Here is a 27774-nt window from a genome sequence, read left to right as displayed (position 1 = left end):
ATCCCAGAGCAATTGGTTCAGTCCTAGCTTGAACAGGTCACGTCTGACTCTTTGGTGTTAGTGATAGATTTTGGATGCTGCCTCTAGCAAGGAAAGACTTTAAAGGAGCAAATAACTAAGGAATAGTGGAAAATCACCCTAGCAGAAAGAGTTATAAGGACAAAGTGTGGGAGAAACTCACAGGAAAACCTTGTGCATTCAAGTGAAACTAAACCAGTGTAAACTCTATGGTTGAATATGCTGTGGTGGAGGAGTCCACAGTGAAGGTACACTGAGGTCACTTGGGCAGCCTGTGGAAAGAGACTGGCTGCATGTGGGGATGAGGATGTCCAGTTTGAACAGCCTGAGCTGCTTACAGCACGCATGAATGCTTTAGCAAAAGATAGTCCTGAGACAGAGATGAAAAGGCCTGAGCTATTGCAAATTGAGGAAATGTAAAATGAGTTGGCTTGATCAAATGGAGATAGTTACTTCTGTGGTGAGAAAAAGCAAACAAGCAAAACAAGCCTTTTGAAAGATCAAGCTTGGCTTCCATACAGAGTTACGTAGAGCTAAGTTTGAGCTACAACTAAACTTTTTCTTTTTTTTTTTTTTTCCCCCAAATATTTAGTTCCTTTTTAATTAGACAAATTGAAGTTATTACCAGTGTCTGGTATCAGTAATGTTATTAGGCCCGTGGCTGGGTATAAGATAAAATAGAGGCATGAAAAAGCCAAAAAAACCTGGAAAGGTTGGACGTCTTTATTTTAGATAAAATAATATAATAGATGATTTATAGATAGATGATGATAATAGATGTAACAACATTGAGAATAGCCAAGAGAAAGTAAATCAATTTTTCTTTAATAATTCAAGAATAATTTGCACACAGACAAATTTAATGATACCAAGGAACATCACAATACACAAATACATCACAGACACTTAATAGCATACATTTGTAGGATTCTGGTGAGAATTACTAAATACATACTGGAAACAGGAACATTTTCTATTGCAGTTTATAAACTGTCTTGAATGGATGTAAAGCTTTCTGTTTCAGGGCAGCATTGAGGAATTTAGAGACAATACTTATAGCTCATTTAATTCCAGATTTTTTCTTTTCTCTTCAGGCAGCTGGTTCTAGACTGATATACAGTTTATGTAGTTGTTTTTATTATGGTTTTTTTTGTTTGTTTGTTTGTTTGTTTTTTACATTTAAACAGGATATTCTGCTTCTCATCTGCTTTTTTTCATTTTCACTCCTTTCTGCTCACAGTACTTATTCTCTGTGTTGACACCTAGATATCTTTTATCTGCTAACCTTGCAGCATCAATTATGTCTGCTTTTTATCTCCCCTGTAATATGAATCAGCATAAAAACCCACATTGTAGAGAAGGCTACCATGAGTTATAAACTGCCTTGGTAGCAACCTGGGAAAGAATCTTTTTGGTAGCATGAGGTTAGAAATTAGGGGGAATTTTTTTACTCAGGCCCTGGCACAGCTGCCCAGAGAAGCTGTGGATGCCCCATCCCTGGAGGCACTAAAGGCCAGGTTGGAAGGGACCCTGGCAGCCTGAGCTGGTGGGGAGCAGCCCTGCCCATGGCAGGGGGTTGGAATTGGGTGGGCTTTGAGGTCCCTTCCAACCCAAGCCATTCTTTGTGTGATTCTATGAGAAGCTTGTCATCTTGACTGACAAAATGTGAGAGCACAAAAGCAGCTGCAGTAACATTATCAAAGGATGTTTCCCTCTGGAGTGGTGTTTCTCTACAGCCAGCTGATGAAACCCAGGGAAGTAGGCAGAACTAGACCGGCAGTTAGAACAAACGAGTACCTAAAATCTGTACAAATGTAGAAGCAACATATAGCAGTCCTGCTTCACAGAAATGCATTGATAAGATTATTTAATTTCAATTTACATTTACCTGCAGCACTTACAGCCACTCCCTAAAAGATGTTCTGGCTGGTTTTCTTATTTTCTGAACTTTTGAAAATACCAAAGATATTCGGTATACACAGTTAACATAAAACATAACTGGAGAAAGGGCTCTGAATCCAGAGCTCCCCTGTATCTGGTACCACATTAGCTTAATTTATTGTTCACAGTAAGCTCTGGTTATCCAAGCAGATAGGTTTTTTTAGTTGTATTATTTGACATCATTACTGTTGAAATATGCACCAGAATGCCATGTGGTAAGTACATAATAAATCAGCCCATTATGTCTATAATCATTATGATTATGTGTTGTTCCAGATCTCAGTTTTGTTGACATAAAAAGAGGTAAACAGTATAAATTACTGACTCATCAAATGGTAGTTTTAATTTGTTGAGAAGGCAGAGGGTTATTTTTTTATTTTATTTTTTTGCATGGCCTGTTTCGCTTTTAGAATGACAGTAATGAATATATAGAATATTTGTGAAATGGGAATAGGAGAGTGTGAAATTAATCATACCCAAATGTACTACACAGACATTAAGGGTGAAAATATTAGTACCACAACACATTGACCAAAAGCTTCCTGTCATTTGGAATGAATCAAAGAAACACAGAGTGGTTGAGGTGCTTTTTAGTTGATTGAGTAGCCCCAGTATATACTGATGCATGGAGATGTTCCTCCCTTGATGCAGGACTTTACATTTCCCATTGCTGAACTTCATGAGGTTTCTGTCAGCCCATTTTTCCAGCCTGTCCAGGTCCTCCCAGGTGAGGACTGACTGGTGTATCAGCCACTCCAACTTTCTGTCATCAGCAAACTTGGAGGGGGTGCACTCTGCTCCTTATCCAGACCATGAATAGGATTGAACTCAGTATTAACCCCTGGGGTACACCACTTGCTACTGGTCTCCAACTAGTCTTTTTGCCATTGATCAGTACTGTCAAACCTGGCTGTTCAAAAAAGCTTCCAGTTCACCTCAGTGCCTACTCACCTAGCCCATACTCGATCAGCTTCTCTATGAGGATCTTAGGGGAATCAGTGTCAAATGCCTCAAAGCCATACTGAATTAAAGGAAGACCTTATCCACTGCTCTCACTTCAGTTTTTTCATCAAAGAAGTTCTTCGAGTAGGTCAAGCATGGTTTCCCTTTGGTGAAGCCAGGCAGACTGTTCCTTAAGATTTTCAAAGGCATGTAAGAGAGGCAGTCTGAGGCAGTTGACTGTCTGCCTCTCTTCCTAAAAGTCCAATTGCCAATAAAGGAAATTGCATCATCCAGCCTTTCTTCTTCTTTAACAAAAAAGGGGAAACTTTTCTATAGTAATATTAATGGCAACAGGATTAATTCTAGGAAGTCTGGAAATGTTTCTGTAAAAATTATGTCATTTAAGAGAATAACGAGATGAGTTTGTCAGCCTGATCTGATTCTGGACTCGAGAGATGACAAGGGTAAAGAGTAGGCTCTGTAACAGTCCTCCGAAGTACCAAAAAGGTAGCAAGATTGTAACAAGAATTTTTGTAACAAAGTAGAGTCAGACGCCTAGGAACCATCAGCTGTGCCAATACCGTCTGCTTTTCCTGATGAAGTTTGATGCTCTCCCCACTCTCCCCCTCCAATTAGGTTCCCAGTGTTTGGATGTTCAGGCTCTTAAAACTACTGCTCTTTTTTATTTTGGCACATGTAAAGAAGAAGCTTTTGATGGCAGTTATTGAAGATTTTCCATGGTTAAAGAGAGAAAGCCACTTTCAGTCATGGTTATTACATAAATATATGCTGACCTCTGGCCAGTGCTGGGGAATAAGTTGCAAACTCCATAGTAGGAAATATAAGAATTGTAGAAACACAGAATATCCCACGTTGGGAGGAATCCACAAGGATTATCAAGTCCAACTCCTAGGTCTACGCACAACCTACTCCAACCTCTGTCCAAACACTTCTTGAACTCCCGCAGCTTGGGGCCCTGACCATTGCCTGGGGCAGCCTGTTTCAGGGCCCAACTACCCTCTGGTTTAGAACCTTTTTTTAACACCCAACCTGACCCTCCCCTGATGCAGCTCCATGCCACTCCTTCAGGTCCAGTCTCTGTTACTAGAGCAAAGCTCAGCACTTCTCCTCCACTCCCTGTGAGGAGCTATAGGCTGCTATGAGGCCTCCCCTCAGCCTCCTCTATCTGAACTGAACAAGCCAAGGGACCTCGGTTGATTCTTATGCATCTTGCCTTCTAGACTTTTCCCTATCTTTGTACCCCCCCTTAAGATATTCTAATTGTTTTATGTCCTTCTTATTATTGCAGTGACCAAAACTGCATGCAGTGCTCCAGGTGAGGCCACACCAGCACAGAGTGGGACAATCCCTTCCCTCACCCAGCTGGCAGTGCTGGGCCTGGTGCACTCCAGGGAATGGTTGACCCTTTTGACTGCCAGGGCACTCTAATGCCTCAGATGCAACTTGTCATCAACCAGAACCCCCATATCCATTTCTCTGAAGCTGTTCTTCATCCTCTTGCCCCCAGTTCATATGTGTATTCAGGGTTGGCCCATCCTAGATGCAGAATCTGGCACTTTTTAAACTTCATATGGCTGGTGACTGCCCAGACTTCTGAGACGTTGAGGATTTCTTTGTAAGGCCTCTCTACTCTCAAGAGAGTCAAGAGTTCTTCCCAGTTTAATGTCTTTCACAAACTTATTATTATACCTTTGAGTTTTGCATCAAAGTCATTTGTTAAAAACATTAAAAAGAACTCATCCTAAAATGGAGCCCTATGGAACTCCATGAATCAGCTACCATCACAAAACCCATGAGTTAAAGAGATTTAAAGAGATTTAGGATCAATAACTGAGCCTGAGGGTGTTTTGCTCCACAGTGAATAACATATGGATCCGCTAATACGGATAAATGGTATATGATTTATTGATGATTGGGATGATTAGATATCAAAAGATGGTGTGTTGTGCCTTTTAGCCCTCTGTGTTTTATTTTTTGTTCCCCGATCTTTTCCACATTACAAGACAGTGTAAAAACAGGAGTTCTCCTCATAGCTTCTCCTACAGTATTTCCATAAAGGAAACTGGAAGAGTTGAAATCTCTTTGAATGAAAACCTTCACTCGAATCTCCTGGCACTGCAGACCCATTTCCTGCGATTGAAGCAGATAGAATTCCACACTGGTGAGAACAGACTGCAATTAGATCAAAGATTTTCAGGCAAAGATGAGTCCTAACACAAAATGTTTTCCTTGCTAGTATTTTTGTGGGGATGTTGGGTTTTATTTGTTGTTGTTGGGGTTTTGGTTTTTTTTGCTGGCTCGCCGCAGGCAGACCGGACAGCGCTTCACAGTGGCAGCTAAATTTGCCTATCAAAAACAACAATCCGAGCTGAAAGCGTGACAAGAGTCCATCAGTATTTGCATACGATAAGATCCCACATGCAAATGTGTATAACCCCGCAAGCAAACGGCTCATTAGGTGCCTAGATAGCTGTCTGGAGGCACACTTCCTCGACTGACACATGCAGGACAAGCACAGGTGGATGGGACTGGTGGATTTCCTACGTGCAGGTCTGGTTCTTCTGTCGCGGAGCAGCCACTCGGCTGCTTTCGGGCTGGGAGCGGGAGCCAGCCGGCTCGCGGGGCCGCAAGGCGGAGAGGAGGCGATGCGGTGCAATCCCCGGAGCACCCCGGGGACTCCGGCACGACCCCGGGGCCTCTCGATAAGCTCCGTTCCCTCGACGGAGGGCAGGAGCTCCCCGCGCCCCGGGCCGGTGTCTGGGGCTCCGTGAGAGCCGGGTGGTGCCCGCTCGGAAGGAGCCGCCCGTCCCCCACTACCGGCGCCGGCAGGGCAGGAGCGCGGGGCTGCCCCGCTCCGCCGTCGGCCGCGGGGGGGAGCGCTGCCCGGCCCGGCTCCCCGCCTCCCCGCGCCGGACGCCGGCCTGCAGCCGCAGACTCCGAGCCGCCCGGAGGTGCCGCCGCCCGCCCGGCTCGGTTCGGTTCGCGTGCCCGAGGCTGCTCCAGCCGCCGGTGCCTCCTCTTCGCCCGCTCCGGCTGCCTCTCCCTACCCTCGCAGCGGGGAGGGCAGCCCGGCGCAGCCCTCCTCCCTCCGCCCGCCCTCCCACCCACCGCCGCGCACCCTGAGGAAGGGCTTGTTTTCCCGGCCGGATGATGAATTTCTCCGCAAGGTCATCTCTGCCCGTGGCGGCGGCTCGCCCGCGGCTCCCCGGGCGCTGCCGCGGAGGTAAGGGGCGGGGGGAGCCGGGGAGGGAGCGGGAGCACCTCCACCCCCCCGTAGATTTGCCCGAGCGTGGAGCGAGAACGGGTGCCCGGGGCTGCCGGACGTGGCGAGGGCCGCCTGCTATAGCCCTGCCCGGCCGGGTGCCCTCCTCCGCAGAGGAGCGGGGCTGCGGGCAACCCTGGGGGCTCGCTCCCACCTTCTGCTGGTTGTTACCGGCGCTTTGGCTCCCGCGCTTTTATCGCGCCTAAAAGCGCGGAAAACTTTGATGGTGATAACAATTAATAATAATAACGACGTGCCCTCGCCCCACCCGCCGCGCCGGGTTGCGGCAGCCCGGCCCGGCCCGGCCGGAGGGATGCTCGGCACGGTCGCCACGGCAACGGCCCGCGGTGGCGCAGCGGGAGAAGACCCCGCGAGTCTCCGCAGCGGGTTGGGGAAGCTCGGCCACCTCACCTGCCGCAGCACCGCGGGGCTGAGCGCCGGGCGGCGACCCCACGGCCCGCTCCGAGCTGCCGCCGGGCCGCAGCGAGTGGTGGGCTGCAGCGCAGCGCAGGTGGACGGCGTGCACTGGGCTCCTGCAGCTTTGCTGTCGGAGTGCCAGCCGGGGGCTCGCCTGCTGGGTTGCATTTGGGTAACAGGGTGCGTTAAAGGCTTGGCCGGTGCCACTCACCCCTTTTAGCCAGCTGCATAGGTTTGCTGAGAGTTTGCCTGGAGCAACCTGCTTTGGGGTCATAAGTGTCCCCGACAGGCCTCTTCTTTCTGCTAATGAAGTTAGCAGCCAGACTCGGTGAATTTACCAAGTGTGTGACTTCTGCTGTCCACAGCTGAACCTACTTTTGTGTTTTCTCCATGCAGGCCTTGGCTTCCTTAATACTTTTTTCCTTCATCCTTTCCTTTTCTCCCAGGGAAAGACAGCAGTGCTGCCAGAGGGCTTAATGGAGTTCTGGTGGTGATCCCATAGCCTAACCTCTTGTGTAGTACAAAACAAAGTGCTCCCCAGTGAGCTGGAGGTCTGGCCCACCAGCTTCTTCAAATAGCAGTGATTTAATGACTTCAAATGATGGGAAATTTACAGCATTCCTGGGTAACTGGCTCCGATTGTTAATCTCATTGTCAAACGTTAGCATCTTATTTCCAATTTGAACTTTTCTGACTTCATTTTCTAGCTATGAGATCTCACAGTGTCTTTGTCTGGCAGATTAAATAGCTCTCTAGTTTCAGATAGTCTCTCTCTGCAAGTATTTAAGGACGGTAATTAAACAGCCACTTAGCGTTGTCTCTGATGAGATAAATAGGCCGCGCTCCTTTGGTCTCTCCCAGGAATACAAAGGCTCCAGTGGAAAAGCGGTCGCTCTTCTCCAAGCCCCCAGAGTGGCTGCCCGCAAAGCGCAGCCACAGGCACAACACAGCGGCTTCCAGGAAGGCTGCCATTAATGTCACTGCAGAGAGAATGACATCGGGCGCAGTATTCCCCTGTCTATTCACCCAGCAGTACAAACTTTGCTTTCCCACGACCACGCGGTGGGAACTTGTGTGTCTGTGATCCCTGCATTTCTGGGCAAGCCGGCCTTTTCTCAGGAGTTGGTTGCCTGTTCTGGAAGGAGTATTTAAACTAAATTTTCCTACTCTGGATCTGCCCGTATTCAAGCTTTTTCCCTCCCTTCTATCACTTCCAGGGAGTTTGCAGTGTACTAACAATAGTCAAGTGCTGGTGTTTCGTTTTCTTCAAGTCAACTGAGTTTTTCCTCCATGCTTAAAAGTGTATTTTCCCTTCTCGGTCCATGTAACTTTTAAGTTATTTGAAGTTTGCTCAGGGAGAAGTTATACTAAGTAAAGCACAAATGAAGAACTGAAAGTGCCCACTGCAGTGAATTGGTGTCATAGCTTCTTTCATTCAGCTGTGCCTCCAAGCACAGGTGAGGGAGAGATCTGCTTTCCTGCCTTAAAGAACGGTAAAGCCCTCATTCAGTGTGATGCCAGGGCCAATGTGTGCATGGTCACTGTGTTGCAAGTCTTGAACTTGAATTGTCTGAGTTTTGCTTGTCCTGATTGCACTCCACCCTGGGTTGATGGCTTTCTTTAGAAAGCGCAGGGCCTGACAGCATGGGCCAGAGGCTTCTGGCAGGGTGTTGTCAACATGTCTGATAGCATGTAATAGCCCAAAGGGGACTGAAAAGATGTGGGTGGGAGATGCTTTCTGAAGTGAGTTCTTTTGGGGTTTCTATAGGGGCGGAGTTGGCTTAGTAAAGCCAACTGCCATCTGCCTGTGGGGTTACCAGTGTGTCCTGAAGGAGGGCGGTGTCAGAGAGGCACAGTCAGGCAGCGCTGTGCGGGTGTTGGTGTGTGTGCAGCTGTGCTGAACACAGCGCTGAGTCGGTCGCTTTCTAACTAACACCACTTAGAAAGTGCAAGAATCATTTCCTGTAAGCCTCATGAAGAAACAGTGGGACTACAAACAAATGCAGTGCTTGCAAAGCTACTGCCAGGCATGCCTGTGGCACTTCCGTGGCACAGAAAAGCAGGGTATTTTCCCTTTTGCAAGCAGAGGAGTAGATAAGGCCCCTTATCAACATAGTTTCCCAATATGTCATCTGTTCACTGTTGTGGAGCATGGTGATAATACCATTACAGACTTTAGTAAGATAAAAGAAAAATTATCCTTGGGTTAAATACTGCCCCATCATTTCCTCCCTTGAGGCATTTCAGTTTGCAAAATCAAAGTCCTTATCTATACAGGCAAAGCATTCCATTAAGTGAGGTGATTTCTATGAGTAGCATTGTTTGCATGAATAAATATGGCAGGTTTCAGTTTGAATTTCTTCAGTGGTAGAATAAAGAAACTGTAAATTCTGATCATGTCATGGCTTAAGTATCAGTACAGTGAGCTCTCTTGAAATTCCACAAAGGATTTTTGGTGCTTTTTTTTCTCCTAGACTTTGAAAATATGCCTATACAAAATGCTGCATGAGGCATTAACAGTGATGGATGAGGGATGTGCCTATTAAAAGGATAAAAATAATTACTGAGCTAAGATATCAGAGCTGATGAAATGCAGAACCCTGTGAGTCCTTGAACTGCAGGAAATTGTTTTCATGTTGGTGTCAGCATCTTAGAAAGTGTTTATTGTGGATTTAACTGTATATTTCTCCAGTATGAAATTCTAACTTTCTATTACCTGGACTGTAGCTTTTCCTACCCATTCAGAAGTTGTCTCTTTCTCCCAAACTGGGCTAGGCTTGTTGGTTAGTTGGTTGGGGTTTTTTTGCCTATAGGAAACTTTCTTTTCTCAGTGTTGCATCTTCAACTCGTTTTGTTACTAGAAGAGCATATAGACCTCTCCATAGAGTGGTAGGTCGCAAAACTCATATGTCTTTAAGTTATGATGACCAGCTTGGCATGGTGCATGATGATCAGCCCTACTAGTCGGTGACGGGCAGACTATGGCGTTTTTGTGAGTCTCACAGTTAGTGTCAGCTGAAGAGCACTCAGCAAGGAAGGACAAGTGGTGGGTTACAGCTAGGTTGATTTCATAAGAAAAATGTGGTTGCAGTTTTCGAACACGAACAACATCCATTAAATGCAATCAAAATTGAGGGGAAGCTGATGATACTAAGAACTGTACCTGGCCAGTGGTTTGCTTCTGAAAGTGATGCAGGTGTGAAAAACAACATGCTTGCAATTTTACAGCTATAGAGCAAAATCTTTAAACTATTGTATGACTCTTCTAGATATGCATCATTCCTTAATTTATAACTACACTGAAGGCAGAGGTGGCACGTAGGTTGAATCTGTTGCGACTGTAGATTTGAGAGCAGTCCTGGATGTTATGAGATGTAATGATTTCAGATCTGATAAAACTTTCCCATCTGTCCTACAGGGTTATGAACTGGTGCAAAATACTTCAAAAATAGTTGTGTAGTTACGGTAAGTGAAACCACAGCTTGTCTAGGTTTCAGGAAAAGGTTAGCTGAAGAGCCAAAGAAGCATTAGCCCTTTCCTCAATCTGCACCTCTGTGCATGTGTAAATGGCATAACTGGCCAAAAAAGATGGCCAGTGAGAGATTGTTGGCAGTAGTTTGGCATTGTTATGGAAGATTAGAAATGTACCAAAATTCACCCATTATTGTTTATTTATTAATCATGGATAGGAGTTGGATGCACTGTCTGTAAGCACTGAACTACTTTAAGCTACTCTCATATTTGGGGATACATCAGTCCGTTCAGGTAAATGTCAACTTCTTAAGAGACAGAACAAAGCAAAGACTGATAGTGTTTATTGGTAAAAGAAAAAAAGAAAAGTTCTGTATACATTCTGAATCGAGTTAAATTACCTTCCTGTAGGGAGAGCTTTTGAGAGTCTTTCTGGCCACAGTTTATTTCTACAAACAGTAAAAGAAGAAAATGGCTACATATGTATTTTGTTATATACATGGACTTTGAATTCTTTAACAGTTCTACAGAAAGAAAGATTTGTACTGATTAATTTTTAAATCACAGATCAGTTATTAAAGTTGAGTGCCTTGTTTCTTGGAGGCAGTGGCTGAGTGTTCACATCTGTAAATCAGCAGCACATATGAAAGGGCAGAAGTGTCAAAATGCTGCTGAGTAAATATGAGAAAAGCACATCACTGACACTTGCAACTGCATGCAGTGTGTGAGTGTGAGAGAAAACAGGGAGGATGGAGACCAAAACAGTTATGATTAGAAATGAGTGTAGTATCATTTTGAGCCCTGATTTGTCCTCTGCCAGCAGTGGATGCATGTAAAAAAAATAACAATAATAATAATTAAGTGGAGGGGAAAATGCCAACAATTAGAAATATTACAGTGAATTACTGTAGTACCTTCTATAAAGAATATCCACAGAGGACAAAGTGGATTCTTTTTTTCTCCTCATCTCAACTCCACAATCTTACATTACCAAACTTAGTGGCAGGTAAGGAAGCTATTACCATAGCCAACATAAAACAAACACACAAGAAGGTTGTGTTATTATTTTTTTAATGACCCAGAACCAAGGGTTTCTATCTGTAATATCTATGGTTGTATTGTCAGCAATTCCTGTTATTTTTACTGTTCATTTTGTTTTTTATTTATTGTAAGTTAGTGAAGTGTGGCATGGTTTGTTTGCTCGCTTTCATGCCCCCTCCTTCCCTCATTCCTCATAGAAGGGCAGGAACTGAAGAAAACACAAGCCCTGGTTCTTTATTAATCTGTTAGTATCTGCAAATATGATGCCTAGCACAGTGCAGACCAGCTCTCAGATGAGACTTTTGTAGCACTTGGAAAATGATGATAATTCATTTTTCCAACTGAGTTATATCACTGTTTAGCTCTGGAGATGAAACTGTTCTCCTGAGGGCATGGAGAAAAGTGTATTCTGAGCTATTTCTCATTACCTCCATAGGCAACACTCAAAATCACTACTAAGGAAAGAAAGAAAATGGTTATTTTATAATCTATTTTATAGATATTGTCTGTCACTAGACAGGAATCTTAATTGCAGAATGATGAAGTTCTAATCCAGGAAGAAGTAGCGTTGCTTAATTTAAAATCGCTAGTGTTGCACATGGATTAATCACAGGTCCAATCTGTTGGACGCGGAATTTCCACAGCCAGACCAGAGAAGTCCATCAGCACAAGAGTGACTCATCAGCATATTGCATGATGGGGTGAAGAGCACTGAGGAGGGAGCTGCAGGGTTAGCACTCTGCCAGTCTCTCAAGTTTAAGACCCTCCAGTTCTTGTGCAGACACCCCTGATTAGCAGTTAGTTTCATGGTAACAACATTAAAAATGCACAGTGGTTTGCTTGCTTCCTCTTCTGCCTTGATTTTAATGCTTTCCTACCTGCTAGCAGCCACCTACTTCAGGTAAATCTGTGCTAACGCATGTGGTCAAGTGTCTGCCAATTCTGTAGTGTGAAACACATCTGTCATGACTTTGCAGCCAACATCAGAGGCAAAAAGAAGAGAGAGCAAGAGAGCAGTCATCTGCAGGTTGAGCCATGGCGTGTCACATTGATCATATCTATAGATTTAATTTTTATATCAGTGATGTTTCATATCTAAATAATACAAAAGCATCAAAAGTTACACAGTGTATACATAGATTCACTTGTAGAATGAATGGAATGACAAAAATATCAGTGTTCTCTGAAGGGCTGGTAGACTGGCAAAGTCTGATGAGCACTGACAAAGATATTTCAATTGCTCAGTTAGTTACAGCTACGTACATATTTGTTCAGATGAAGCACAGATCGAATAAGACCAAAATAATTAACATGAAAGGCTGCTTGAAAGTGCCTGAAATTAAAAGTAATGTGTTCTCACTGTCTGAAAAAATAATACATGTATATATATATATATATATATATATATGCATATCATGGGCAGAAAGCAGTGACTAAAGATTCCATTTTGGAAAGGCAGATCACATTGTTTGCCCCTTTTTTTCTGCTGAATGGCCCAATGTTTCTAGAATCTTGAAAAGTGCTAAATTTTTGCCTGAATTCTCTGTTACCTTTAAATTCTGCTGCAGCTTATTGGCAGTAGTCAGTATTAATAACTCTTCAGAATCTTCATGCAGTTATCAGCAGTTGGTTCTTTGTCGTGAAGATCAGGATGATTTTTGATATTCACATGTTGTTTTGAAGAAAGTTGGAAAAATATTTGCTTTCTAGAGATGAAAGGTCTTTTGTTGTTGTTGTTCAAAACCTGTGGTACTAATGTGCAACCAAAGAGCTCAGTTTATTAAAGGGATCTCAAGGTAAAAAGATGGAATATGCAACCTGTACAAGGTTCTTCATACCAAAAAAAAGAAAAAGGCAGCAGACTCAAATAGTGAACACAAGTGCTGTTTCTGGATGGGAGAGAAAAGGAAAATAAGAGTAGGCTCATTACTAATCTGATCTCACATGGCTTTGGGAAGGGATGGGTGTTCCTGTGTGTAGGGAGTAGGAGTGTAGTTACTCAGATACTGGGGAAACAGTAGAATCTCTTAGTATAAAGCCAGACTGACTGAAAACAACTTTCTACTCTTGTGCAATCATTTTGCTTTTATAAGGAAGCTGTATGTTTTTGAACTCGAGGGGCTAGTTCTTTTCCTCTGGTAAGCTCTTGTTTTGTCAGTGTGATCTTAGCCCACAAAGCAGTGTGTCCACCAAGTACTTGAGGAATGGTACTTCTGCTCACATAAGGCCTCGGGACTCTGGCCGTGGACTATTTCCCAAGGCAGCACTGAACAACAGAGTAAATCTGGGAAATTAGTAGAATGGACTAGATAGGAAATGTTCCACCCTAGTGATGTGTAACAAAGATGATACGTGGGATCTTGTTGTGTTTTAGCAACTTCTGGTTTTCTTAGGCTACTAAAGCTGCAGGTCAGAGCAGTTTTTAGGGTGGCCTTTGTGTGCTAAGGAATAAACTGGATATCACCATGTCCCAAGCTCAGAAAGTGAAGAGGTACAAAAGTCCCGTCAGTCTTCCCAGCTTAGCTCTCCTGGAAAAGGTTGTCTAGCCCATAGGCTAGAAAAGACAGAAGGATAATCAGTCCTTAGTATTTAACTTCTTGAATTTATGGGTCTCTGATGTTAACGTCACTCTCTTTTCTCTGAAGCATCAGTTTCATGAAAAACTTCACAGTCAATAGGCTTAGCTCTAGAGATGAGTCATTAGGGAAATGATAAAACATAAGAAGCATGCTGGGTGGCATTGGAAGGGGTAGAAATAATGTGACAAAACATTTGTCAGAAAGATGATACTCTGAGAAGAGCTGTATGGAAACAAGATGACAGAATTATTCCACCCTGAAAGTCTGGTATTTCACAACAAGAGCTGAAAGTTTTATAACACTGCAGCACACAACAAAATCTCCATATTTATTACAAGAAAATGTTAATCCTCCCCCTGGGGTTAATAATTAGGTACTATCTGTTAAAAGCCACTGAGCAGACTATAAATATCTGCATACGTTTATGAGAATCCAGATTTCTGCTCAAGCTAAGCAACAACCTTACAAGATTGGCTGAGTGCTCTGTAACATAACTTCCATCTAATCCACAGGGACAGGTATTCCAATTACAGATGCAACAGTGATAACATTTGACAGTTCTCAGAACAACAAAGACATTTTCAGATAAAGGGTAAATGGTATTTCTGATGGTTACCCCAGTCACTGGCGTGGTGAAGTGACCAGAATTCCAGGCCTCTTCCTTCCTTCCAGACCTCCAAATAATCCTGGTTATGCCATAAGAATAAGTACTACAAATTGCAAATGTGCATTCATCTATCTCTGCAGGGGGCTGAACTGCTCATGGTGACTTCAAGCTAGGACTGTGCAAAATTGGTCCTGTTTATCCCATGCCTAAGAACCTAAGATTCATAGGGCTAAATCCAGTTTGTAGTTCTGGCCATGCACTAATGATGCCAGAAATGCATAAGGATGTGCTGCAAAATATGACTGAGGACCTAAATCTGTTTGTTTTTTTTTTAATTTCCTGAGAAGTCAGGCAAGTTTCATCAGGAAATACAGAGGAAAGTTTTAACAGATGAGGATTACAGAAGAATTAACTTCATTAATTTAGCTTCTTGGGCTTTTTGAAACTCAGGAATGAATCTAGCCTTCATTTTTATTTTTTTTTATTTATTTATTTATTTTGTCTTAGTCTTGATTAGCTTGATGCCTAAGAAATAGGAGGGATAAGCAGCTTCCTCCTGCATTTACCAGACATACAAACTAACACAGAGGTTGTCTTTGTTTCGGTGAGGAGAGAAGCCTTTACCTCGCTGGCTAGGTTTGGTATATACATTAACATCAGGGGAACAATTCATACCTCACGTCTTGGGGACACTTTACACCGTCCACAGAGTCAACCACATAATAGAATTCTATCATAAGGCATAGAAAGCTTCCACTGGAAGTATTCCTGAATTAAGTTGTGTACTTTAAGAGTTGCTTCCAGCTGGACTGTGCTTGTGCATTATCACAGAAATACGTGCAGCTGATACTGGGAAATAGCAGAACAATATTTATTCAATTCAAAAGATGTTCTTATTATGAAGGGCCTAGGGGGAACATTGCTTGGGAAATGTATTTTTATAACAAAATGACCTATTTTAGATTTACAGTTTTCCATGCTGGAAGGTGGCAGAGGGCTTGCCAAAGAGGCAGACAATAGGCACACTCATATTTGCTCCCAAACAAGAAAGCAAGTGGACTGACTGTATTAATCAGCACATGAGGGGGTTCAGCTAAGTTCCTACATTCAGGGTATTTGTAGGTGCCTATCACATCAAAAGCAACATGCCTGCAAGAACATGAGCAGATGTCCCTATCAGTAGCCAACCCAAATAGGCAGATGACAGGTAGAGAGCCCACACAGTTGTGTTTGAGCCACTCCTCAAAAATCTTAGGTGTAAGTAAAGTAACATTTAAAAAGAAGGAAAAGCTAATAACAGGTTGTGTTGTTTGTTTTTTTTTTTTTTAAGTAGCTAGCTATTCAATTTTTAATATAATAATCACTATAACAATAGTGAGCAGTGTAACCAACGCCATTCACTGTTTACTCATCAGTTGAATCTGTACTGATGCTCCAAGACAACCCATGTGCTGTCGCTTCTCCAGTAACACAGCCTGCCTTCTAGTGACTAATGAGTCTCTCAGTTTGTCTCTTATTTTGTCTGCTTAAACCTTTCATCTTTTTCAGTGTGGTTTATAATCCAACATCTGCAATCAAATTAGTCTGTAACCGCCACACGAGTTCAACTGGTCAGCAATCGCTGCCACACCTGCTAGTGCGGGAAGTACATTAGTCAGTGGCTTACATGCTGCTCAGAAAAAAGAAAAACACCAAACCTGAATTAGATGGGTGAAATTTGACCCCGTAGTAAAAGGCTGTAATTTCATTGATGAAAACCCCATCAACTGAACTGCTGTAGTTTATATGAAATATAAATATGGCCTTTTACCAGTAGTATCCAACCAGAGATGTAAAATTGCTGCAGTTTTTTTTCCAGGCACTATAGCTGCCATTCTGACAGGAAGGCAAACAACAACATCCTTTCAGTCATCCAGTCTGTAGGCAGCTGATTCAGAATGAATTTAGGGCAGATGAGTTGGAAATGAATGAGAAGAAAATTTAGCAGTGATGCTTCATTCAGCCAGCAGAATGCTCTTCTAAATACTTGTGCTCTCCATTCCTTAGTGATGGTCCTGAAGTGTTCCTGGCTTGTACAGAGCAATGTTGCTATTCCAAAGAGCAGATAATGATGGCAATGAACTCACAAAAAAAGAAATGTTAAAATGCACAGGTGCTTGTGGCCAGCAAGAAACCACAGGAGTGGGGAAACAAACTGTGAAGGAGTTATTCACAATAAGTTGTGGCAGAAACATCAGTTGATTAAACAGTATGATAGCATTTTCCTTGCAACAGTTTTTTGCCTCTTCAAGGTGTTTCTTTCATAAAATCTACCAGGGATTTGCCTGTACAGAGTAGCTTTCAGGATGTTTTTTTGCTTGAGCATGGGGTTTTGGTCAACACTCTTTCTTCTAGCTTCTGTACTTTGGTTGTGCCAGTGAATTCTGCAAATCTGGAGCCAGTCTCCAGTGGGCTTTGTATGGATAGACTACACTGTGTGTAAGCTTCAAGACCAATTATTTCAGTGTGGGTTTTTTTGCAATAACTTACTGTTAGTGCAAGAGCTGAGTGGTAAAAGTTTGCAAAGAAGATACCGAATAGGCCTTGTTATTACTTTCTCCACTCTGTCTGTTTGCAATCACTTTTATGCATTCTTTCTTGATCCTTTTGCTGGATGGTTAATGATTCAGCTTATTCTCACATCTTAAGTGAAAAAACTGCAGAAGTGCCTCTTTTCTAGAAGGCCATACTGAGGCTATTCATAAGATTTGTACAGTGAAGTTAAAGAAAGAGTTAAATGTGTTTAAGGGTAGACCCATTAGCTTAGTCTTGAACAGTATTTTGAAGAGATGTACATGGCCATATATGTTACCCCTGAAGTAACACAGTGTTCTTTCATTTCTCTTCCCCCATCTTCAAGGCTGACCTTATGTGTTCAATGTAGGATTTTGTCCATGTGCTCCCAAGATGAACTCCATGACTAGGATTTAACAGGCATAAATGTTCCATAGGCACCCAGTTTTTATTTGAAATTCTTCACTTTAAACAGTTGAAAAGATCAGTCAGTTATATATATTTCATGACTAATTCTGGCTTTCTTGAGGAAAGATTTCTTGTTTGTGACTGAAAAGAAGACAGACTTTTGGTGCTTTCCCCTTCTGTTCACACGCACTTTTCAGTTATGTCTACACTTTTTTTTAATTCTTATTGCCCTGCTCAGAAATATGCTTTCTGTAGAGTAGGAGTGTATATTTTTTTTAATGGTTTTGCTTTTGGATGATTCAGTCATCTGTTTTGAGAGACAGCCCTAACAGACGATAAAAAAATAGTAATCACAAAATGGAAATGTAGTGGAAATGCTATGTCATGGCCTCATCCAGTGATGGAGCACCTGGTGTAAGCCAGAGCCAACCCAGGGGAGCTCAGGTGCATGCAGTGTGACTGAGTGACCGGAAGGGTGGAGCCAGGATCCTCCCCTTCCCAGACCTCATTTAAGGGTTGGCAGTGGAGGTTGTGGGTATTTGTCTGAAGAACCCTGCCTACACAAGGCCTTTCAAAAGTAAGTAGGGTTTTGTTTTTTTTCTTCACTTTGTTTCTGTGTCTATGGCTGCTGCATTTGGGCTTGTCATCATTTGCTGTAGCCAAAGACTTTGCTGCCCTGCTCTTGCTGTACTTTCCATCACATTATTGCATTACAGAAAAAAACACCCATTGGAAGCTTAGCAGGAAAATGCTTAGAACGCTGAAGCTGAAGAATGTACAATGTGAGGCAGTAAGAAGTATGAGTATGGCCACCTTCACAAATATTTAAACAGTGCTTAAACTGTCTTTCAAATGACATGATGCAAAACACTGCTAAAAACATCCATTTCTTGTGAACAGCTTCCTGGCCTTGAGCTATGTGAAGCTGTGAAATACTCTGGCACAGAGCACACAGTAAGAAGCAGATGGGGAATCAGTGCTGGAAGAGCATTCAAGCCTAGGTCGAGGAGGCAGAGGGCCAGCGCGCTTCTTTATCACATGGATCAGCCACCTCACTTCCCCGTGTACATCTTTTCCTAAGCAAGCAGCCCTTACCTTGCCATCTACTGCTTTTCCACCAAACTGGAATTTATTCTGCGGTTCTAGAAATAATCCCATGTAACAAATAAAGCAGTTGAGTCCATGTGGAAGAATTGTTCCCAGAATGAGCAGTTCTAGACCAGGCTTGTTCTCCACTTTTGTGGGAGAAGCTTGGAACTGAAGTACACTAACCTTAAAATTTAACACCTGAACAACATGAGCTAGCTGCTGCCCGGGGAAAAGATCAGTGGGGCAGGTAACTGCTTCCTAAGAGTTCCAGCCTTCACCTGTAAACTTAGGATATAGTCTGTGCATAGTGGGAGAAAAAGAGCAGGTTTTCTGCCTTCTGGGGAGAGGAAAAGGGTAAGGGGTTTGGGGTGGTGCTATGGGATTTTCTAGCCCATCTGCAATGCTGACTGAACATCTGTCTCTCTTTAACCACCTTCTGTGGCAGACTGCATTTGCAAAGATGATTATTTTTTTCTCCTGTTGACTTGTAATAGCATAAACCCAACAGTTTTCCATTGGCTGTTGAGATCTGTGGTTTGTAGCTGTTAATAAATTAATAGATTAGGGAGCAAAGTGAATAGAGCTGAGGCAGTGAGGATCAAGCTGTAGTAATCATCTGGCTGGAGCCGAACAGCAGCTGAGCTGGTCTGGAGGGGAAATCATAGGGTTGCAAGTTCTTTCCTTGAATAGGTAACCTTCCTAGCCTGGTTCAACTATAAAGTGGTGATTTTTGCTAAGGTCTGGGGGTTTCTTTTATTTTTGTTTCATCACCATTATTATTATTATTATTTTGTTTTGCTTTGTGTAAATGGTGGCAGCAGCCTATTTTATACTTGTTTGTTTTTATAGATTTTGCTTGAGCAAAGAATACCAAAGTCCTTCACCTCTTTATAGATTCAGGCCTTGCTAAATGGCAGTAATCCAGCAAGGTGACAGCCCTTTTGATACCTTTTGGTAGTCTTTCAAAAAGTGGATCTTCAAAGCCAGATTCCTACACTAACAGATGCAAAGAATTTTCAGTAGTAATGATGAGATTATACAAAAAAATCTCTTCTCTACTTGAACCACTGGTGTTATACTCTGACTGTATCATTTTCTCTGCGTTTTTCATTAACAGTATCTTTTAAAGAGGTAGAAAAAGTTTTAGTTGCTACCTTTGCTCTGTATTTTGCCTGCTTGAGCTGTAAATGTATCCTTCTTTGTATCCTTCTTTCTTTCTTTGTATCCTTCTTTCTTTCTTTGTATCTTCTTTCTTTCTGTATCCTTCTTTCTTTCTTTGTATCTTCTTTCTTTCTTTGTATCCTTTTTCTTTCTTTGTATCCTTCTTTCTTTCTTTGTATCCTTCTTTCTTTCTTTGTATCCTTCTTTCTTTCTTTGTATCCTTCTTTCTCTGTATCCTTCTTTTTTTCTTTGTATCCTTCTGCCTACATATACCATCCAGCAAAATGGGAGAATATTTTGAGTCCTCCTGGCATTTCTTGCATACGAATGGGAAATAAAAAAGGAATTGTGTCTTCAGAAGTACTGGGCAACTTTTGACTCCAACTGGCTTTGCTGGCATTTTTGATTATCCCGCACTTTAGAGACTCAGACTTATTTGATTTCAGAGCCTGGCTTTAATTACCAAGATTATGCAGGATGCTTATTATTACATTAGCATATATCCAATTTTATTTATGTTTGTATGTCTGTCTGCAATCCTGTATGTATGCATAGTTTGAAACAGTAAAAACTGTGTCCATAAATAGGATGTCAATGAAAATAAATTGTGGTAGGAAGCCAACCATACATCCACAGCTGGTGAAGTATCCAGTGCTTATCTTCAAGGAGATCCTATGTGGAAATAAATCACATTGCCTGGATTTTCATTCTAGCTGAAAAGCTGCCATGTGTTTTTTCACTCCCTCAAGTAGACATCTGTGCATCAGACATTGCATTCAATGCGAGTCCAGTAATCAAGCTCTAAGCTGTGAGTGATGGGTTTTCACACCCTCCAGATGACTTGGAAACAAGAGCAAAGCTGTTGCAGAGCCCTACTTGCACACAGCTGTGCCCTGGAAAGGAACAACCTGACCTCCACTCGCTTCTAATAACTGCAGGTTAAATTCCTGGCAGCCTGAGCAAGGGCAGATGAAGTTGCCCTGAGGAGGAAGGGAGAGGAGCACAGACTGATGCGAGGAGTAGGGTGATATGTGATAAATTCAGTAATTGTCTGGGACTGCTCAGTCTGTTTTGGTTTGGTTTTTTTTCCTCCTTTCAAAGCTTGGAGGCATGTTTTGCTCTTTCACCGTGAAGTAGCAGCATGAAATGTAGAGCTGTACATGGAGGGCAAGGTGCAATTGTCAGTGCCAGTCCAGCTACCCAGAACTTGGTCTTGAGCAGGTGGTTGCGGCATCAGCTTCAGTAAACCTGAGGTTCTGTTAAACCCAGGCAAGATATATCTTGTTTGAGCTGTCATTGCAATTAATGCTAATGATAGTCATTAAGTAATTTTGCAATCATCCTGAGGAATGGTAATTCAAGAATTCACATCAAAGTTAACGTCCTTTACTGGTGCTTCCCCTACAGTATGTGTTGCTTGAGTTGTGTGATAAATGAAAAGGTAAATGCAGCTGTCTTAAATCTAGAGAAGTGAGAAGTCCAGAATTCTAGCCCTAGAAGCCCCTGGCCCACAGCAAGAGTAGGAATGTCATAACAGCTCATGTATGCACTTATGTCCTTGCAGAGGTCTACACTCACAAATTTTTGGTTTATGTATGGCTCCAGTAATTGACTCCTGATATTATTATTAGCTTTGAATGGAATTACAAAGCAAGACATGCTGTGTCTCTGTTTCCAGTGTAGTTAAATGAGAAATACTGTAAAACAGCTGAGAGGAGAGTTTTTATTGAACTAATGTCTGAGTTTAGCTGTGTTAAGGAAGCATTTCTGGTTTTAGTTGGGTTCTGACAGATGAGGTTTACCAAATCTTGGACACCAGGGTTTATCTTATAAACTTTGTGACTTCTGAGAGTTCAGAAGAGGAGAATAAAATTATTCTTAAGCCCAAGATAATGCACATTTAAAACATAGTATAAAAATGATATGCAGCCTTAGCCACTCTCAAAGGGGCTGGAAGGATAGAAGAGTGTTGAATCTAAGGATATAAATACATGTTTTGAATAAGCCTTTATTAGGGACCAATTCTAATAGAAGAAAGGAGGGCAATTCCTGAAATTGTTAGTGGGAGAGAATTTTACACACACCTGTGTTGGCTGCAAGGGCAATTCTGAAAAGCTATTACCGTCAGACACCTGTGGGACAAACTATCTATAATCAGCTGTTCCTAAAATAGGCTGCTGTGCAGCACAGCTGTTGGTGCTTTTCTTGCTGCGGAAAGATCTCATGTTGGCTCCTTCATCTATGGAAACCACTCTGCAGTCTGGATATGCTTGAACCTTTGTTCAAGCATATCCAGATGGTAGACTGAGAAGGTTTAAGGATCTCTCAGTCTTAAGGAACTCTCTGGTCACACAGAGAACTTCAGGATTCTAAGTTAGTGAGGTGAGGTTTGAGGCTTACTTTATGGAGATTATAATGGTACCCAAACCTCTGCTTTCACAAGGCAAGAGCCAGAGCAAAGTTCTTCTCTCAGGTTTACCTGATCAGAATTGCTGTGGTGATAGCTGCTGTAACCTGGGTTGTTTCTCAGATGTGCCTTTTAACGCTGTCTGTCAGCTCTGTTTGGAAGTTCAAGAAAACACAGTGTGATTTTTATAGGTGTAAGATTTTACCACCGTGTTCCTATCCAGCATTTACCTTTATTAGGGTTAGGTGAGTGGAAGCCCTTGCAGATGCCCTGCTGTGTGTGACGTTAGGCTGCTCCACTGTTTTTTTTTTTGGTATAAAGAACAATGGTGTCACTGACAATCAGCTGAATGTGACAAATGTTGTTTTCCCAGGCATTGCAAGGTGTCAGTTAGTGTGTGTCATCCCATGTCTGGCTGGTTGATACCACCTGCCTTCCCCATGTCCTGAATGCAGTAGTACCTCATTGGTTAAAGTGATAATAATGAATGAGGCTATCTTGCTCTTTTCTGATTTGGTCCAATTTCACCTGAATCAGTTTTTGTTTGGTTGGTTGGTTGTTTTTTTTTAAAGTATATAGCCTCAAGTAAAGGTGTATGAGACTTAGACAACAGTTTCTCATGTAACAGTCCCACCTGCAGCTGTACTGTGAGCTCATGTGGCTGAGGTAAGCAGTTTACAGTCCTCAGCTGGATGTATGGGTTTGTGTCACTGCCCTCAGAAGAGCATTTACCAGCATTGTAAAATATAGCAGTGAATTGCTCCTATTTTCTCTCTCAATATCCAAAGGCTTCCAACTTGCCACTGTTTGGCTTCCTGCAGAGCCTTCATACAGCAGACAAGAAGTGGCTGTAGCACAGTGTCTCCTCTTGTGATTTTTCAGAAGGTGTTTAGCAGGAGGTGGTTTACTACAGAGATTAATTTGTTCCTTTCACTGTGTTTATTGTCCAGGACAGGCAGCAGCACAGTAGAGTGAGAACACAAAAAAGAACAGGAAGCAACTGTGGAGGTGGAGGCAGGAAGAATGGAAGGTATTTTTAACTTGAAAAAAAAAGCCACAGCAATTGCTGTTTCGGCTGCAAGCCTCAGTGTTCACATTAGTTGTGTTCTTATAGCCAGGAGGCAAGAGTAGATATGGTGAGATCATCATCATGCCTTTCTTAGGTTAATCACACACTACAGCAAATTTCTGTTACTGTAATGACTGGTTAGACTCTGCATCCTTCTTCTCTAATTACATGCCATTTGGAGTAGTTCTTTTCCATTAGGATAATGCTTGTAAACAGCAATGGGTATATCCTTTTGCCAGCTCCTGTTATGTACAGAACTATTCTCCTATATTGAGCCCAGTGCCTTCATTAAAATAATATGGTATATGAGGAGAGCTTAATTTCCCAGGGGATGAGAATTAAAAATTAGAGTTGGTTCTTAAATTATGGATGTATATATATATATTTTATTCTTCCTTCTGTAGGCTCATCCAAGGCAAAATTTCCTTACTTGCTATGTTGGCAAATAACCATGCTACTACAATAAGCTTCTCTGGATGCCAATAATATGGTTAATCAGCAGCAAATCAGGCCTAATTAACCAGTGTGCTGCCACCACTGCTGGGGCTGCTTCTGCCACAACGATGGTGTTTGCATGCAGTGTGCTGGGGGAGTGCTCTTAAGGAGAAAGTCATCATGAAATTCAGGAAACTTGCGTTCAAGGAACCAAAAGTGTGTTGGATAATATCCTTTGTCTCACAGAGCCACCCTTTCTCCAAGCCAGGCCTGCTAAGCAGTAGTTATGTTTTCCTGGCTGCACAAAATGTGGGTTTGGTTTGAGCCAGTTCCCAGTAGATGTATATCTACATAAACCACATCATCCTGGTTGCCACTTGTTAACTGGAAATCATAGCAGAGAAAGCAAGAATTGCATGGGTGCTGAGCCAGCAGTATGCTTTCCCCTCTGAAGGTGATCATCTTGCTTTGAAACGAAGTCACATTTGTATTGCTGTGTAGGGAAAAGGTGTTTATCATTGGCTGTTGTTAAACTGCTCTCTCAAAAAAAACCACAGAGCTGTTGTTTGGCAGCAGTCAGTGTTCAAAGGCAGTCAGTTGTATGATATACATTAATGAGGGGTTAGATTTTCATCGTGGTTTTATCAGGCAGAAAGAAAGATAGCAGGATAGTTGAGGATGGAAATTTCCCCTTAAATGATGGACAGTCATGTCACTTTCAATATCAAACATGGGAGTGGTGTTTGGAAGGTTCATACAGCCTTCCTGGTGTCCTTCAAACACAGCTTACCGTTGAGTAACAAGAAAGTAGAAGAAGCTCAGAGTGGCAGTGAACTGTGTGAAATGCAGTCACCTGCCTGACATGGACAGCAGGCTGCAGGCTTCCTTCCACCTGCACGTGTGTCAGGAGCATTCATTCCTTGTGAAACAAGGCTTACCCTTGAAATCAGGCTGCATGTCCTTAAAAGTCACCTCTGGTGTCAGATACTGAAGTTCAAAAAACACTCTGATAAATAATGAGATTAAACATAATAACATGCAATTTAAAAAAAAGGAAAACATATAGCCCTGTGGGTTTTGTCAACATCTCGTGTCCCCTCTGGAGTGATCCAGGATATGAGCTGAGAGTGTGGCTGAAGCTTATATAACTGTTACAGTTGACTGCCAGCTAGGGTAGCTGCTGTTTGATTTGGCTGTTTTCACAAACCCGTTTCTCCTTCTCTTTCACCTTGGAGTAGAAGGGCTGCCAGGCTCTTGGTGGCACTGTAACAAGCTTGCTTTCCAGCAGGTAGTTTTATGTCTGCGCATGCCTGGTAGAAGAAAGTGTTTCACCTGGTCCTATAGCCCTTGGAGGAGACATGCCAAGAGCCTAGCTGCCCATGGGGCCACACATGGGGTGAGGGAGGATGTGCAAGGGCAGAACAGCAAGTAGACAGAAGACAGCACTCAAAGGTGGGTCAGTCTGGGACAGAGCAGGCCATTCTCTCTGTGCTGCCACCCTGCTGCCTTTGTGAGAGGCTGAGGAGGGGTGGCCAGGAGAAGCTCCTCTTCAGAAGAGCTATCCCAGCCTTGCAACTTAGTGCTGGGGACCTCTGAGTGAGGATTGCTGGTATGGCTCCTACAGCTGCAGTCATCGAGGTAAAGAGCCCATAATTGCACGTCTTCTGATGCAGTTATTTGCTGACAGAGATTAAAAACAAAGTGAAACCAGAAATGAAGTCTGAGCCAGACATGTGTGCAGAAAATCTATATCATGATGCTGCTAGCAGCTGTTATCATGGCCCTGTGAATGTGCACTGGGCTGGAAGTGGTTGTTGCATGAGTCTCCTGGCAGAAGCAAGTTGGGTGCTGCTCACAGAGAACAGATGGGTCATGGGCTGGAACACAGAGTCTTAGAGCAGGGCTGCAGTCATCCTTCCTTTTAGATGGAAATCTTTCTAATTGAAGGGGTAGGTCATTATTTTGCTGTCAGCAGCATGGTGGAGTTTGAATTGGGCTTACTGCACTCACGCTGCCACAGATCTTGGACTGATTTGGTCCCTTTGGCAGGAAGTTAGAGCAGAGGTGTGCTCAGATCTGTTTGAGCTCTTCCTGAGTACAATCCTTTTATCTCAATCCCAGCCCACTTACTCTGATACTGATTTATTTTTTTTATTATTTTTATTTTTCAGTCTTGAGGTCGCTATGACTGATGCTTGCTTCTGAACTAAGGTAATGATTGCAGTATCCAAATTACAGTAGTGAACATGAGGGATTGCCTGTCTAAGTACTAGAGAGTATTTGAGATCCAGCTGCTGCAAGCTGCTTCTGCAGCCTGCTGGGCACAACACTTTCTGGACCCCCAGGACTTCAACAAGGGTCTAGAGAGTACAGGGACTGTAGATTTATGAAGCAAACAATACCTACACTCAGAAACAAAATCTGACAGTGCTACCTGCTTTGTGTGAGTGGATATTTAATTTTAAATATTAGATCTGAAGTTGTATTTCAAATTAATTGGAATTGTTTGCATATAGTTGAGTAGACTGTAGCATTCCCTGTTTCTGTGGCTTTTTGGAAGTATGTGTTTAAGCTCTGGCCAGCAGCTCAATCGAGTGAAGGAGGATGCAATGCAGTTTGCATTGCTTTGGATTAGACCCAGAGACCTCTGTGGCATTTGGCAGGATTGACTTTACTCCTGTTTTCATTTGCAGGTTGTGAGCAGCAGGTTGAGCTGTGCTTTGCCCTTCTGCACTTTGCAAAGTTAAAGAGGCTTTTCAGGGAATGGACTTGTCCAAGTAAAGCGTAGATAAGCCAAACAAAGCTTTGGGCTGTCCTAGTGTTACTTTTATATAACAGCAAGCCCATAACAACCAGCCCAGGGCCCAAATGCTATAACAATAGAACTGTAGGGAGGGTGTTGCAGCCTGATGGCATTTAATGTGTTGCCTCTACCATCTGCATCCCTGTCTGCCCAGGTGCAGGTTCCTGCTGTGTTTGTAGGTGTGGTCTGACTATCATTTGGAGCAGCAGCATCACAGAGGGGATGCAGTGACCATATCTAAATGGCCTCCGTATCTTTGTGATCTCCAGAGCAGTCCCCTGGGTAAGCCTGAAATCCGTGCACATTTTCTGCTGTGTGGTTGCCAACAGCTTTGTGCTGGGCATGATGCACTAGTGGTTGTGTTCATTCATCTGAATGAACAAGGAGGAGGAGAGACGTATTCATGTCAAAAATCTGTTCTTATTACTAAAAACTGATTTTGACCTTTGTGGAGATACTAATATCTCTTTCTGATAAAAGAAATTTTTAGTTGTTTGCTCCAGGTCAGGCATGTAACACTTGCAAAATTTACCAGTGATCTTGAATTGTCTTGACATATTATTTTGACCAGCTTCTGAGGTTTCTATTTCTTTTTCTTCAAGGTATTTGCTCACAGTCAGTGTTGTTTGTTTGTTTGAATCCTCACTGTTTTGGCAGTGGAACAGCATGCGTACACTGTGCCCACAGGCCTCACTGTTGTCCTTCACTCCTGGCAGTCATGAAAATGCCTTTCCAGTTCTGTAATTAACTGCTTTTGCTGGTTTTTCTCTTGCATAAGGCATTTTGATTTTTACTAATTTTGAGAATGAACATGGACAATAATTACCACATTTACATATGTTACTACAGTGTTGTTGGCTCCTGTCATCAGCCTAGTTTAGTAAAGAGTCTAATCATAACAAAGCTCCCGTGACTTTGACAAGGAAGTTTTTACAAAGACCTTGTTCTCATAAAATTATATTTCAGGAGGGTGACCTGGCTCCCTGCCCTGTGTTCTGATGTTAAGTGAAATGTCTGGGTCATGCTCTGTTACCCCGCACCAGGAATATGTGGGTTTATTAGGGCAGACATTCCTCTTGGCACTATATGTCTGGAGATGGGTAGCAGAATCACTTGTAATTAGCACTTGTGGCAGTCATTTAAGTGTATACATCAAAAATAAGCTTTCTTAAACATACTTTCTAGTGATGCTGCTGAAGAGACTCTAAAAAGAGATGAGGGGTTCATGTGGGAGTTCTGGTCAGAACTGATTTACTTAACTGAAAAACAAGGGATTATTCCTCCTTCGAGTGGGTTTCAGTTACAGACAGTGCTCTTCCAGTATGAGGAATTCCTGTCACAGCTGCCTCTAGCTGTAGCACACAGACCTGTGCTGGTGTCTCTGCTGCTGTGGGATTTGCACATGAGAACACAGGCAATTTGCTTCCATCCGGAGTGTCTGATTTTAATGTACCCCCCTCTCTGAGATTTTCATATAGTGGAGAGCCAAACAGATCTGCTCTACATTCTTTATTTGTTCTGAAACTATTCCTCAAGTCGTACGTCTCATC

General features: G+C 42.8%; 1 protein-coding gene across 6 annotated transcripts in view; it reads left to right on the top strand.

The window, feature by feature from the left end:
* The first annotated feature begins 5029 nt into the window (after positions 1 to 5029).
* Positions 5030 to 27774, top strand: part of GPRIN3 (GPRIN family member 3) — a 33507-nt gene continuing 10762 nt past the window's right edge. Inside the window, exons 1-3 of one of the 6 annotated variants that reach the window (XM_015861315.2) lie at positions 5483 to 6145; positions 25593 to 25632; positions 26379 to 26506. The gene's annotated coding sequence lies outside the window, so the exon portion shown is untranslated. The other 5 variants (XM_015861317.2, XM_015861318.2, XM_015861316.2 and 2 more) reach the window with 5 other exon arrangements.

Source organism: Coturnix japonica, chromosome 4, assembly GCF_001577835.2.
Source record: "Coturnix japonica isolate 7356 chromosome 4, Coturnix japonica 2.1, whole genome shotgun sequence".
Classification (NCBI taxonomy): domain Eukaryota; kingdom Metazoa; phylum Chordata; class Aves; order Galliformes; family Phasianidae; genus Coturnix; species Coturnix japonica.
The sequence above is the reverse complement of the archived record's forward strand: the minus strand, read 5'-3'. Positions and strand labels throughout refer to the sequence as shown.